Below are 12,340 nucleotides of genomic sequence, written 5' to 3' on the forward strand. Positions count from 1 at the left end.
TGTGCCAAGGAGGGAGATTTCCCTATCCACATCTCGTGAGGTGTTTTGGCAACCTTCTCTGTAGGGACTCGATTAAGGATATGGGCGACAGTCTCTAGGGCATACCCCCAGAATGAAATAGGTAGTGAAGCACGACTCATCATAGAACGAACCATGTCTAACAAGGTTCGATTACGCCTTTCTGTCACACCATTCAACTGCAGTGTCCTGGGTGGCGTCAATTGCAAAAATATTTCGCATTCCTTGAGATAGTCGTGGAATTCAAGACTTAGGTACTCTCCACCTCGATCGGATCGAAGCATATTGATTTTCCTGCCCAATTGATTCTCCACTTCATGTTTGAACTCTTTGAACTTTTCAAACATTTCTGACTTGTGCTTGATTAAGTAAATATACCCATATCTACTATAATCGTAGGTTAAAGTCACATAGAAGCGATTCCCATCCTTTATGGTGGATCTAAAGGGCCCACACATGTCGGTGTGTATGAGATCCAATAAAACCTCACCCCTCTCACAAGTGCCAGTGAAGGGTGACTTGGTCATCTTTCCAAGTAGAAAAGATTCGCATGTGTCATCTTCCCTAAGGTCGAATCACTTCAACACTCCATCCTTTTGGAGTTGGGCTATGCGCTTCTTGTTGACATGTCCAAGACGACAATGCCAAAAAGATGCTCTATCCATACTATTGGAAGAATCTATACACAACACATCATTTCCTAGGTTATCTACAACCCTAACAGTTTCATAAATTTCATTACAAGGCATTGCTTCAAAATATAAAACACCATTTAGATAAGCATAAATCGAACCATTCTCATTATTAAACGAATATCTAAATCCTTGTCTAAACAAACCATGAAAAGAAATGATGTTTATTTCCATATCTGGCAAGTAGGAACAATTATTTAAATCTAAATTCAATCCATTACTAAGTACTAAAGAATACACTCCAATCTTGGTAATAGGCGACGATCTTCTGTTCCTCATGATTAGATTTATTCTTCCAAGCTCCACATCCCTATTTCTTCTTAGTCCCTGCAAATCAGAACAAATGTGGTAACCACACCCTGTGTCAAGAACCCAAGAAATAGCATGAGATGAGTCATTAGATTTAATTGTGTATAAACCTACAAAAGATGGCTTGATCTTTCCATCCTTGGTGGCTTGTAGATATTCCGAGCAGCTTCTCTTCCAATGCCCTATTTTGTGGCAATGATGGCACTCTGCCTCCTTTGGGTTAAGGTTGGGCTTAGCAGGATCAACCTTGGTCCCACTAGAAGAGGAACCATCTTGGGACTTTCCCTTGCGGTGGTTCTTCGAAGAAGCCTTCCTCTTCTTGCCCCTTCCCTGCCCAATAGCCTAAACAGGAGCAGCTGATGGATTAGGAGTTGGTGCAACAGACTTGTCCTTTAGGTTGCTCTCAGCAGTGCTTAGGAGCCCTTGGAGTTTGCTTAGGGTGACCTCTTCCTTGTTCATGTGGTAGGTCATCCTAAATTGATTGTAGCATGAGGGCAAGGAGTGAAGAACAATGTCGATAGCCAAATCTTCCCCAAAGTTGACATTCAACTTGCGAAGATGATCAACATACCTTTGCATCTTTTGCAAGTGCACGGTTAGACACTCTTCACTTCCCATTTTAGTAGTGATCATATTCGTTATGATCTCATAGCGCTCTTGCCTCGCGCTTTGGTGATATATCTCCATCAAGTCTAGATGCATCTCATAAGGATACATGTCCTCATAGGACTTTTGGAATTCAGAGTTCATTGTGGCTATCATGATGCAATGGACTTTCGTTGCATCACGCTCATGTGTCTCAAACACAGCCATTTCTTTGGGAGTAGCAGTTTCTGGATTGATCTTATCGAGCTTCTCATCGAGAACATACTCCTTGTCCTCGTAACGCACAATCGTTCGAATGTATCTTATCCATTCGCTAAAGTTCGATCCATCGAAAGTCACGTTTTGACAAAGGCTCATTAGCGTGAATGAGCTAGCAGCAGTGTTGTTTGTGTTAGACATCTACAAATAGAAAGGAACAAAGTTGATTAGAATTAAGTCCCTAATTAACACACAAACTGAAAATTTAGGGCTAGGACCCAACAACATTATTTACACATTAGAAAAGGGATACTGTGACCCAACATGCAAATAATTTGGAGGTAAGTGAATGACGATTCACTAATTCTTCACCATGAAAAACATAAGCTTTAAGTTTTAAATGCATTGAGAATTCCTAGATTCTTTGAGATTCATTGAACTTTTCAATGTCATGTTTAAATCTTGATATGCCCCTCTAGTTTGTGACTGGGATACCGAGGATCACAAAGCGGGTGTGAATAACCATGCAAATCTACATGGTGCCTTCATTGCTACAATCACCTATTCGATGCGCCGGTAAACCACACACGCTCCACTGAACTATGACAAACAATGAATCACCCTTTGCCACCTTTGCTTAGAACCAATTAGTGTGCCGGTTAACCACACACGCTCCACTAACATCTAAACAAGGGTGCAAAGTGTAATTTCATGGGATTGCATCAATTCACTTTTCCTAAAGTAACTAAGAGTGAGAATTTTATAAAACGGTTTAGTTACTGTAAATAGATTCATTATACTTATTAATGAGAAGAGGTTTGCCCTATCCTACCCATTCGGCTAACGACCCTCCACCAGTCTAGCAAGCGGTGGGTGTGAGTGTACACCCATTAAGCGCCATTTTATGCGCAACAACCTTATACCCACCTTATAGACAGGCTTTGTGAATGAGGCCTACTAATGGTAAGACTAGCATCTTTAATCATACATACATATATATATATATATATATATATATATATATATATATATATATATATATATATATATATATATATATATATATATATATATATATATATATATATATATATATATATATATATATATATATATTAAGCTTGTAATAATATATTAGTATAGTGTTGAATTTTAAACTTGTAAAATTCTAGGGTTTGAAATTTAAATTATTTAAATTAAAATTTTAATCACAAAACTTAAATTTCAAAACTTGAGGACAAGTTTTAAACTTTTTAAAACATAAGGATCAAATAGCAAATAATATAAATCAACTAATAAGATTATTTCAATTTGATCTTATTCAACATTACTTGCAAGACAATTTACCAATTCAATTCAAATAATCAATTATTATCATATAAGGAAATTATTATTCAACTAATTGGTAATTATCTTTTGTTTGGTCAAGAATATACTCATATATATGTTTAAATCGGATTTTAATGAGCCAAAACAGTTAAGGCAAGTTTCCTCAAGTAAAACAGCAAGAAATCCCGAAACTACCTCTTACTGACGCTCAAACTCGCCGAGTTCCCACTATGGACTCGCCGAGTTGGAGCTACTCGCCGAGTCCACAGTGGAACTCACCAAGTTCATCAGGCAGAATCACAAAAATCGAATTTTTTAAGCAACAAGCAATCAACCAGTGCATCAATTCAATAGAAATCAATCAAAGCTCTGATACCACTGATGGGTTTGAGCCATAAGAACTTTCCTATGTGCACATGCAAACCCTAATTGCTTGGATCTAGGTTTCTCTAATTGAACATGCATTGTATCCAAAATTTCAATACTAGATCTAATGTAAACAATTGATTCTAATCATATGAATTAGGATCTAGAACAATACCTTGGATTACTTGCTTGATACTTCTTATTCTTGGAGCTTAGAGTCACAATTGTCACTCCTCTAATGGCTTACAAACACCAACTAGCAAAAAGATGATTTTGAGAGAGAGAGAGAGAGAGAGAGGTGAGAAATCGGCTCAAGGGTTTCCTCAAAGATAGATTGGACGATTTCTCCAACCCTAAGGGTCTATTTATACTATGAGCTCCTAGGGTTTCACCTTAAACCCTAATTGGATAAGTTAGCCTCAAAGCAACCCACAGATCCTTCTAGATAAGGCGTTGGACGATTTTTAAGATATCCATATCCTTAAAATCGTCCCTTCCCATATCCATAAGGATTCATAGCCCTAAACACAACTATCACACATTTGACAGTTTATGCCCCTTTATTCAATTAATCTCCTTAAGTCACCAAATTAATTCCTAATTAATTTATAACTTATATCAATCAAATAATATTATTATTCCTTTAACATATTATTCTGATAATACATTAATAATAATATCTCTTCTCTCTATATAAATTGTAACGCTCTAAAAATTCCAACAATTTAAACTTTTCAAAAACAACCCATTTCATTAAGTTATTACAAAAAGGTTTTCAATACAATTCTCATCAGAGTCTTCCCAGAACCACATCATAAAACATAATCATGAGGAACAGCACGATCACGCCTTTGCCTTGCCACGGTCTCCGGAAGAACCTGAAAAACATTAAACCACAACTGTAAGCCCGAAAGCTTAGTGATATACCCCCAAAATACCAACCACATATACCATACACACACAACATGCCATATCATAACAGAACACAGAACAACCATGCACTTTGGGTCTACTGTGTGACTGGTCCGCCGCACCGGCCTTCAGTCAACCTGGTCCACCCTCCGAGTCTAGCCATATACATCGACTCTACAGTGTGATTGGTCCGCCCGCACCGGGCCTTCAATCCACCTGGTCCACTCTCTGAGTCTACAGTATGACTGGTCCGCCCGTATTGGGCCTTCAGTCGGCCTGGTCCACTCATCGAGCCTTGGCACGTCTGGTCCGCCCTCTTGGGGCCTACAGCCTATCCGGACCGCTCGCTGGGCCTTCGGGACAACCGGTCCGCCCTGGGTATGTTGGCCTACAGCATAAAGTAGGACCCGCCTCAACCCAACCCAGTCCAACAACCATGTTCACATAAACAATCAATCATATAACAATTCACATTCAATCAAGCCGATCTAGCAGATCACATAACATAACATCATCCTAACCAGGATACCGACCTAACCGGTCACTAGCATAGCATCATCCCATATACAAGAATAACGACCTTAACTAGGTCTCTAACATAATACCATCCTAACTACCAGGATGCAAACATAGCAAGAACAATAACATAACACCGATACCCGGATCACAATCCGATAAAGGGCCGGCCTTGGTGCCTTAGACCCTATTGATATAGTGAGGATAACCCACCTCGCAACTGCCGACTGAACAGATAAAACCAAGCTGCTCCGACCACTGATGCGATCTCCACCACTGGTCAACATCAAAACACTGAACTCAAAACAAAAAGCCAACAATTACCAAAATGCCCCTGGAAATCAACTGGTCAACCCTTGGTCAAAGTCAAGGTCAAAGTCAACCCCTGACTGACTCTACTTGCCGACTCAACCCGATGACTCACCGAGTCCCTATGCACAGAACTTCCCCAATCCGCGACTCAACTCGCCAAGTCACCCCGAGACTCGCCGAGTTCCACAACCCTGAGTCCTTTCACACTCGACTCACCGACTCATCCCTTGACTCACCGATTCACAACTCAACCAGAAGAAAGGTTAGGGCCTCACGACTAGACTCGCCGAGTCCAAGAGGAGACTCGCCGAGTCCAAGGCTATCTTCAACAGGCTCGCCGAGTTGTTCTTCCAACTCGTCGAGTCCCTGCTTATCTTCATCCAACTCGCCGAGTTGTTCTTCCAACTCGTCGAGTTCCAGCCTATCTTCAAGCAACTCGCCGAGTACACCCTTGTGACTCGCCGAGTACCCTTAGATCTGAAACCATACAGAGGCTTTCCAAGCCATGCAGAATCTCTAAACCAAAGATCTACCCTTCTACAAGCCATCCATCACGTAAAGTGGCAAACTTTACGTGAATCCAAGTAGATCTAAGCATGTTACACTCTAGGGTTTGGGTTTGGGACAAAAGAACTTCACCAACAACTCTTGAGCAAAGACTTTATGGCTTTCTGGATCATTAGCATCCTAGATCTGAGGTAGCAACCTCATATCTTACACCAAACTTGAGAAGGACCTCATTTATGCCCCAAAACCCCCCCACAAATGATAGATCTAGATGCACAAAAGCTCAGACAGAGGATTATTACCTCAAATGAAGGCTCCCACTGATGAATGAACCAATTCTCTGCAAAGCCCCTTGCTCCAATCTTCTTGCTCTTCAATTTCCTTCCAAGGTTACCTCCTCCAAGGCTCTAATCTCTCACCAAAGAAAGCTCGCACAAATTTAGCATTTCTGGAACTCAATGGAAAGGTAAAGGGGTTGGGGAAGAAGTGTTATGTTCTTTATATAGGGCTCAACCCCCGGAATTAGGGTTTTCTCCACTCAGCACCAACTCGCCGAGTCCACCCATGCTACTCGCCGAGTTGGTCACTTAACACGCGACCAGAGTCGCGACCCTACTCGCCGAGACCACTCGTGGACTCGCCGAGTTGCCCTTCAAAACTACTTCTGATACTCTGGGATGTTACAATTCTCCCCCACTTAAATTAGGCTTCGTCCTTGACGCTTGCGGCAACACAACTCTAGAACTACTCTCGCAATGCACCACCTGGCATTAACCAGTCCAGGTTCCTCAACGCACAACCACCAAAACCCAAAACCCGATTTTTCTCCCCGCGGTGTTCTGACCACCGCTTCAAGCTGGCCACCGACCCCATCCTCTGATAACAACACTTATCAACTGAGTACCACTCCATGATACTTCACTCACTCCAAAACATTACAATCACCCGACTCATACGAGCTAGAAATAAACATGAACCACCGGAATTTTCGGTCTGAGCCCAACTTTATCCACTCCATGCTGACAGGATGACACATCCTTCAGCCTCAGAGCAACTCCCATGAGTTCTCCACCACAATCTCATACCCATGCTGAACTGGCTCTAGCATCTTCGGGTTGGGAAAACCCGATACACTGAGGACACCTCCAAACATCCCCCAGGATGAATTTCCACCACATAATTCAAAATCAAACTGGAAATCCAAGATTCCATCCCTGCATTCCTTCCGAGCCTCAGCAAACATCCAATTCGTATGTGATTGCATACCACAGCCGCAGACACACTGCTCATCAATAATGATTGGAACACCCCAATCATAATTATGCACTATTGCTTTCACATCCGTGAACTTACACTCCCTCTTGGAGCTACATTCCCTTCCTTTCCCTTACCAAGGAAATCCACTTGGCAGCCTTGACACTACCACAAGTGCCACGATGCTCACCTAATACTACACCATTCTCTTATAGCATAACCGCTATCCTGTGCACCATACATGCTCTGGATCTGCTCGCAAAGACTCTCAAGTCCATGCTCTACCTTCCACCCACCACGATTAGTACCCTGGGCCAGACCTTCTGACGCTAACACATCGCGACATACTCAATCCATTTCCTCATACCGATCTATCAACACATGCGGAGTCTTCATCATGACTGGACCGCCTTACCAGGCCTTCAGCCAATATTGACCACTCTCGGAACCTTCAGCAGATCTGGACCGCCCTCTAGGGCCTTCAGCCTGGCTGGACCATTCTCCGAGCCTTCGTCCTGACTGGTACGCCTACCGGCCTTCAGTCTATCCGGACCGCTCATCTAGCATTCATCATTCCGAGTCATTCCTCCGGGAAACTCTCCCATGCTTACTGTTCTAGCGCTCTAGGGGTTCCGAACTCTATCTCCATCCTACATACTCAAAACCGGCCCGATCTCAGGCCTTCCACAATCAATCACCCTTGGTCTATATCCTGACCTGCATGCCTGCCACTTCCTCATACCAGCCTACGCTCTTGGCTGACAGAAACACTGCTGAATCCCAAGCAGCTAAACAACCTCTCATGCTCATCGATCTTCCGGAGAATTTTCCAATTCTCCCCCACTTAGAGCACTGACTATCAACCACCGAATCACCGACCTCCGTTATCAACCTTACACAACACAATCCCTTGCATGCAAACTGGTTCCCACTAGAACGAGCAACCTTCACAAAATCACATATCAACACTAATCATCTCGGCTTGAAAGAAACCCGACCTTCAGCTAACCATTCCTCAAATTGTAGATGTTGCCCGACATTCAGACCAAACGCCAGATTCCCACTAATAACCCTCGTGAATGATAACCAACGAAATTCCCAACACTAAACCCATAATCATACCATAACCCTCCAAGAACAACGAATACAATACCGAAAACCACACAAAGAGACTAGCAGATAAACAATACTCCACAATAATCACAAGATAACAAGACATCAAGAAAGAAACATACCCGCAGCTGCATCTGGCACCGCCCTGACCTCCTCTGTTGTAAGCTGAAAAGCACGACCCTGAGCCCTTGGGGGCTCCGCTCCACCCTGACCTCCACCCGTGATCCTCAATGTGGCCGGTGCTGGAGCCTTCACCAGACCTGCAGCAAGCTGTGGACAGTTGACCCTCAAGAGTCCAACCTGATGACAATGATAACAAATCCTCAAATCCCAACCCGGGGCTGCTTGCCGACAATCCATTGCATAGTGCCCCTCCTTTCCGCACTTGCGACATGCACCACCGGACCTACAAACTCCGGTGTGACCCTTCCCACAAGTGTGGCTGCTCTGATCTACCAATCTAGAATCAACGGTCTTGGACCGTTTCGGCGCCGGCTGCGACTGCACCAGAGCCTGCCTCTGCTCTCACAACTGCAAGTCAATCTCCAACTCACACCGCCTGGCGGCCTCTTGCAATTCTAACAAGGTCTCGCACCTCTGCGTAGACACAAACTGCCTGATATCCCTCTTGAGCATACTCATATATCGGGACATCTGAGCCTGCTCCGAAGCGAACTCAAGGCAAAACATCGCCCTCTCAGTGAACATCTTGGTGATCTGCGTCACCGACTCCGAATCCTGCTTCAGCTCAAGGAACTCCTGAACCAATCTCTCCCTCTCAACCCGCGGAACATAACGAGTGTTGAACATCTCCCGGAACTGATCCCATGAAACCGCAGCTCTCTACGCATCCGAAAATGACCCCGTGGTCAATCTCCACCAATCCTTCGCCCCGAGCCTCAACAGGTTCAAAGCACACCTCACCCTCTAATCAGTAGGGCATGAACACATGAAGAAACACCCCTCCACGTCCGACAACCATTTCATATCAACAATCAGGTCCTGGACCCCATCGAAGGTAGGAGGCTTCGTATTATCGAAGTCCCGATACTGAAACCTCGACCGGCTCCTCCCCCTGCCGTTGCTATAGCCGTTGTAGCTGCCGCGGCAGCCGTCTCTGTGAGAGCCGCATAGCGCTCATCAAAATACTCAATCATGGTGGTCTTGGTTGACCCGAATAGTTCCAGCAACTAGGCCCGGAACAACGCAGCAACCTCATCATGCAGGATCTCACAAATCCTAGCGTCCAACTCGCCTGTGCTCATCTGACCAATAACCTCCGGCGGTACTGACCCGCCCTGACCTCCCTCTCCTGCTCCCGATCCAGACCTGGATCCGCTCCCAGCATGCCTTGTAACCACCATACTGAAAAACACCACAAGATCTCAGATACTTCCCACAAACCCGGGGACCAACTCCCACCCAACCCTAGAGGCCATGGTTTCTTTGATACGCGTATGGGTCCTGTGCTTTCAGTAGTACGGGCCCATACTACCTTCCACACCTACCCACATTTGTATCAAGTATACCATAATACCCTAGTGAAAAACATACATAACAAGCGCTCAACCCTCACTCCTAGAGGAACACCAGAAATCTCCCACAGAGGAACCCTAGGCTAGCAAGCATCATAAATCAGGCAACATTATCATGAAATCCTGAAGATCCCTAGCCTAGTACTAGCATGTTGTTCTATCAAAGCTCAAAAACAAATAACATGTATGGTATTTTGGGGTTACATACTGGCTCCGGCTGATCGTACCTCCGCATCCTCCTTTACTCATTTTGAAAACCATTTTAAATTCTCTTTAAAAAAAAAACTCTCCCTGATTTGAGACTGGATTCACACGAATGTTCCTCCAATTCACTCAAACCAAGGCTCTAATACCAACTTGTAACGCTCTAAAAATTCCAACAATTTAAACTTTTCAAAAACAACCCCATTTCATTAAGTTATTACAAAAAGCTTTTCAGTACAATTATCATCAGAGTCTTCCCAGAACCACATCATAAAACGTAATCATGAGGAGCGGTAGGATCACGCCTTTGCCTTGCCACGTTCTCCTAAAGAACATGAAAAACATTAAACCATAATTGTAAGCCCGAAAGCTTAGTGATATACCCCCCAAAATACCAACCACATATACCATACACACACAACATGCCATATCATAACAGAACACAAAACAACCATGCACTTCAGGTCTACTGTGTGACTGGTCCGCTGCACCGGCCTTCAGTCCACCTGGTCCAACCTCCGAGTCTAGCCATATACATCGAGTCTATAGTGTGATTGGTCCACCCACACCGGGCCTTCAATCCACCTGGTCCACTCTCTAAGTCTATAGTATGACTGGTCCGCCCGCATGGGCCTTCAGTCGGCCTGGTCCACTCACCGATCCTCGGCACGCCTTGTCCGCCCTCTTGCGGCCTACAGCCTATCCGGACCGCTCGTCGGGCCTTCGGGATAACTGGTCCTCCCTAGGTATGTTGGCCTACAACACAAAGCAGGACCCGCCTCAACCCAACCCCAATCCAATAACAATGTGCACATAAACATTCAATCATATAACAATTCACATTCAATCAAGCCGATCTAGTAGATCACATAACATAACATCATCCTAACCAGGATACCGACCTAACCGGTCACTAGCATAGCATCATCCTATGTACCAGGATACCGACCTTAACCAGGTCTCCAACATAGTACCATCCTAACTACCAGGATGCAAACATAGCAAGAACAATAACATAAAAACGATACCTAGATCACAATCCGATAAAGGGTCGGCCTTGATGCCTTTGACCCTATTGATATAGTGAGGATAACTCACCTCGCAACTGCTGACTGAACAGATAGAACCAAGCTGCTCCGACCACTCATGCAATCTCCACCACTGGTCAACTCCAGAACACTGAACTCAAAACAAAAAGCCAACAATTACCAAAATGGCCCTGGAAATCAACTGGTCAACCCTTCGTCAAAGTCAAAGTCAAAGTCAACCCCTAACTGACTCTACTCGCCGAGTCAACCCGATAACTAGCCGAGTCCCTATGCACAGAACTTCCCCAATCCGCGACTCAACTCGCCGAGTTCCACAACCCTGAGTCCTTTCACACTCGACTGACCGACTAATCCCTTGACTCACCGATTCATAGCTCAACCAGAAGAAAGGTTAGGGCCTTACGACCAGACTCGCAGAGTCCAAGAACAGACTCACCGAGTCCAAGGCTATCTTCAACAGGCTCGCCGAGTTTTTCTTCCAACTCGTCGAGTCCCTGCTTATCTTCATCCAACTCGCCGATTTGTTCTTCCAACTCGTCGAGTTCCAGCCTATCTTCAAGCAACTCGCCGAGTACACCCTTGTGACTCGTCGAGTACCCTTAGATCTGAAACCATACAGAGGCTTTCCAAGCCATGCAGAAGCTCTAAACCATAGATCTACCCTTCTACAAGCCATCCATCACGTAAAGTGGCAAACTTTACGTGAATCCAAGTAGATCTAAGCATGTTACACTCTAGGGTTTGGGTTTGGGACAAAAGAACTTCACCAACAACTCTTGAGCATAGACTTTATGGCTTTCTGGATCATTAGCATCCTAGATCTGAGGTAGCAACCTCGGATCTTACACCAAACTTGAGAAGGACCTCATTTATGCCCCCAAAACCCCCCACAAATGATAGATCTAGATGCACAAAAGCTCAGACAGAGGATTATTACCTCAAATGAAGGCTCCCACTAATGAATAAACCAATTCTTTGCAAATCCCCTTGCTCCAATCTTCTTGCTTTTCAATTTCCTTCCAAGGTTACCTCCTCCAAGGCTCTAATCTCTCACCAAGGAAAGCTCACACAAATTTAGGGTTTCTGGAACTCAAAGGAAAGGTAAATAGGCCGGGGAGGAAGTGTTATGTTCTTTATATAGGGCTCAACCCCTGGAATTAGGGTTTTCTCCACTCAGCACCAACTCGCCGAGTCCACCCATGCTACTCGCCGAGTTGGTCACTTAACATGCGACCAGAGTCGCGACCCTACTCGCCGAGTCCACTCGTGGACTCGCTGAGTTGCCCTTCAACTCTACTTTTGATACTTCAGTATGTTACATAAATCACCTTGTCAAGTTGCTATGGTGAAGGCAACCCAAAAGCACCATGCACAACCGGGTCAAGTACTTACAAAATATAATTACAGCCATAGACACTAA

Source organism: Lactuca sativa, chromosome 4 (genome assembly GCF_002870075.4).
Source record: "Lactuca sativa cultivar Salinas chromosome 4, Lsat_Salinas_v11, whole genome shotgun sequence".
Taxonomy (NCBI): domain Eukaryota; kingdom Viridiplantae; phylum Streptophyta; class Magnoliopsida; order Asterales; family Asteraceae; genus Lactuca; species Lactuca sativa.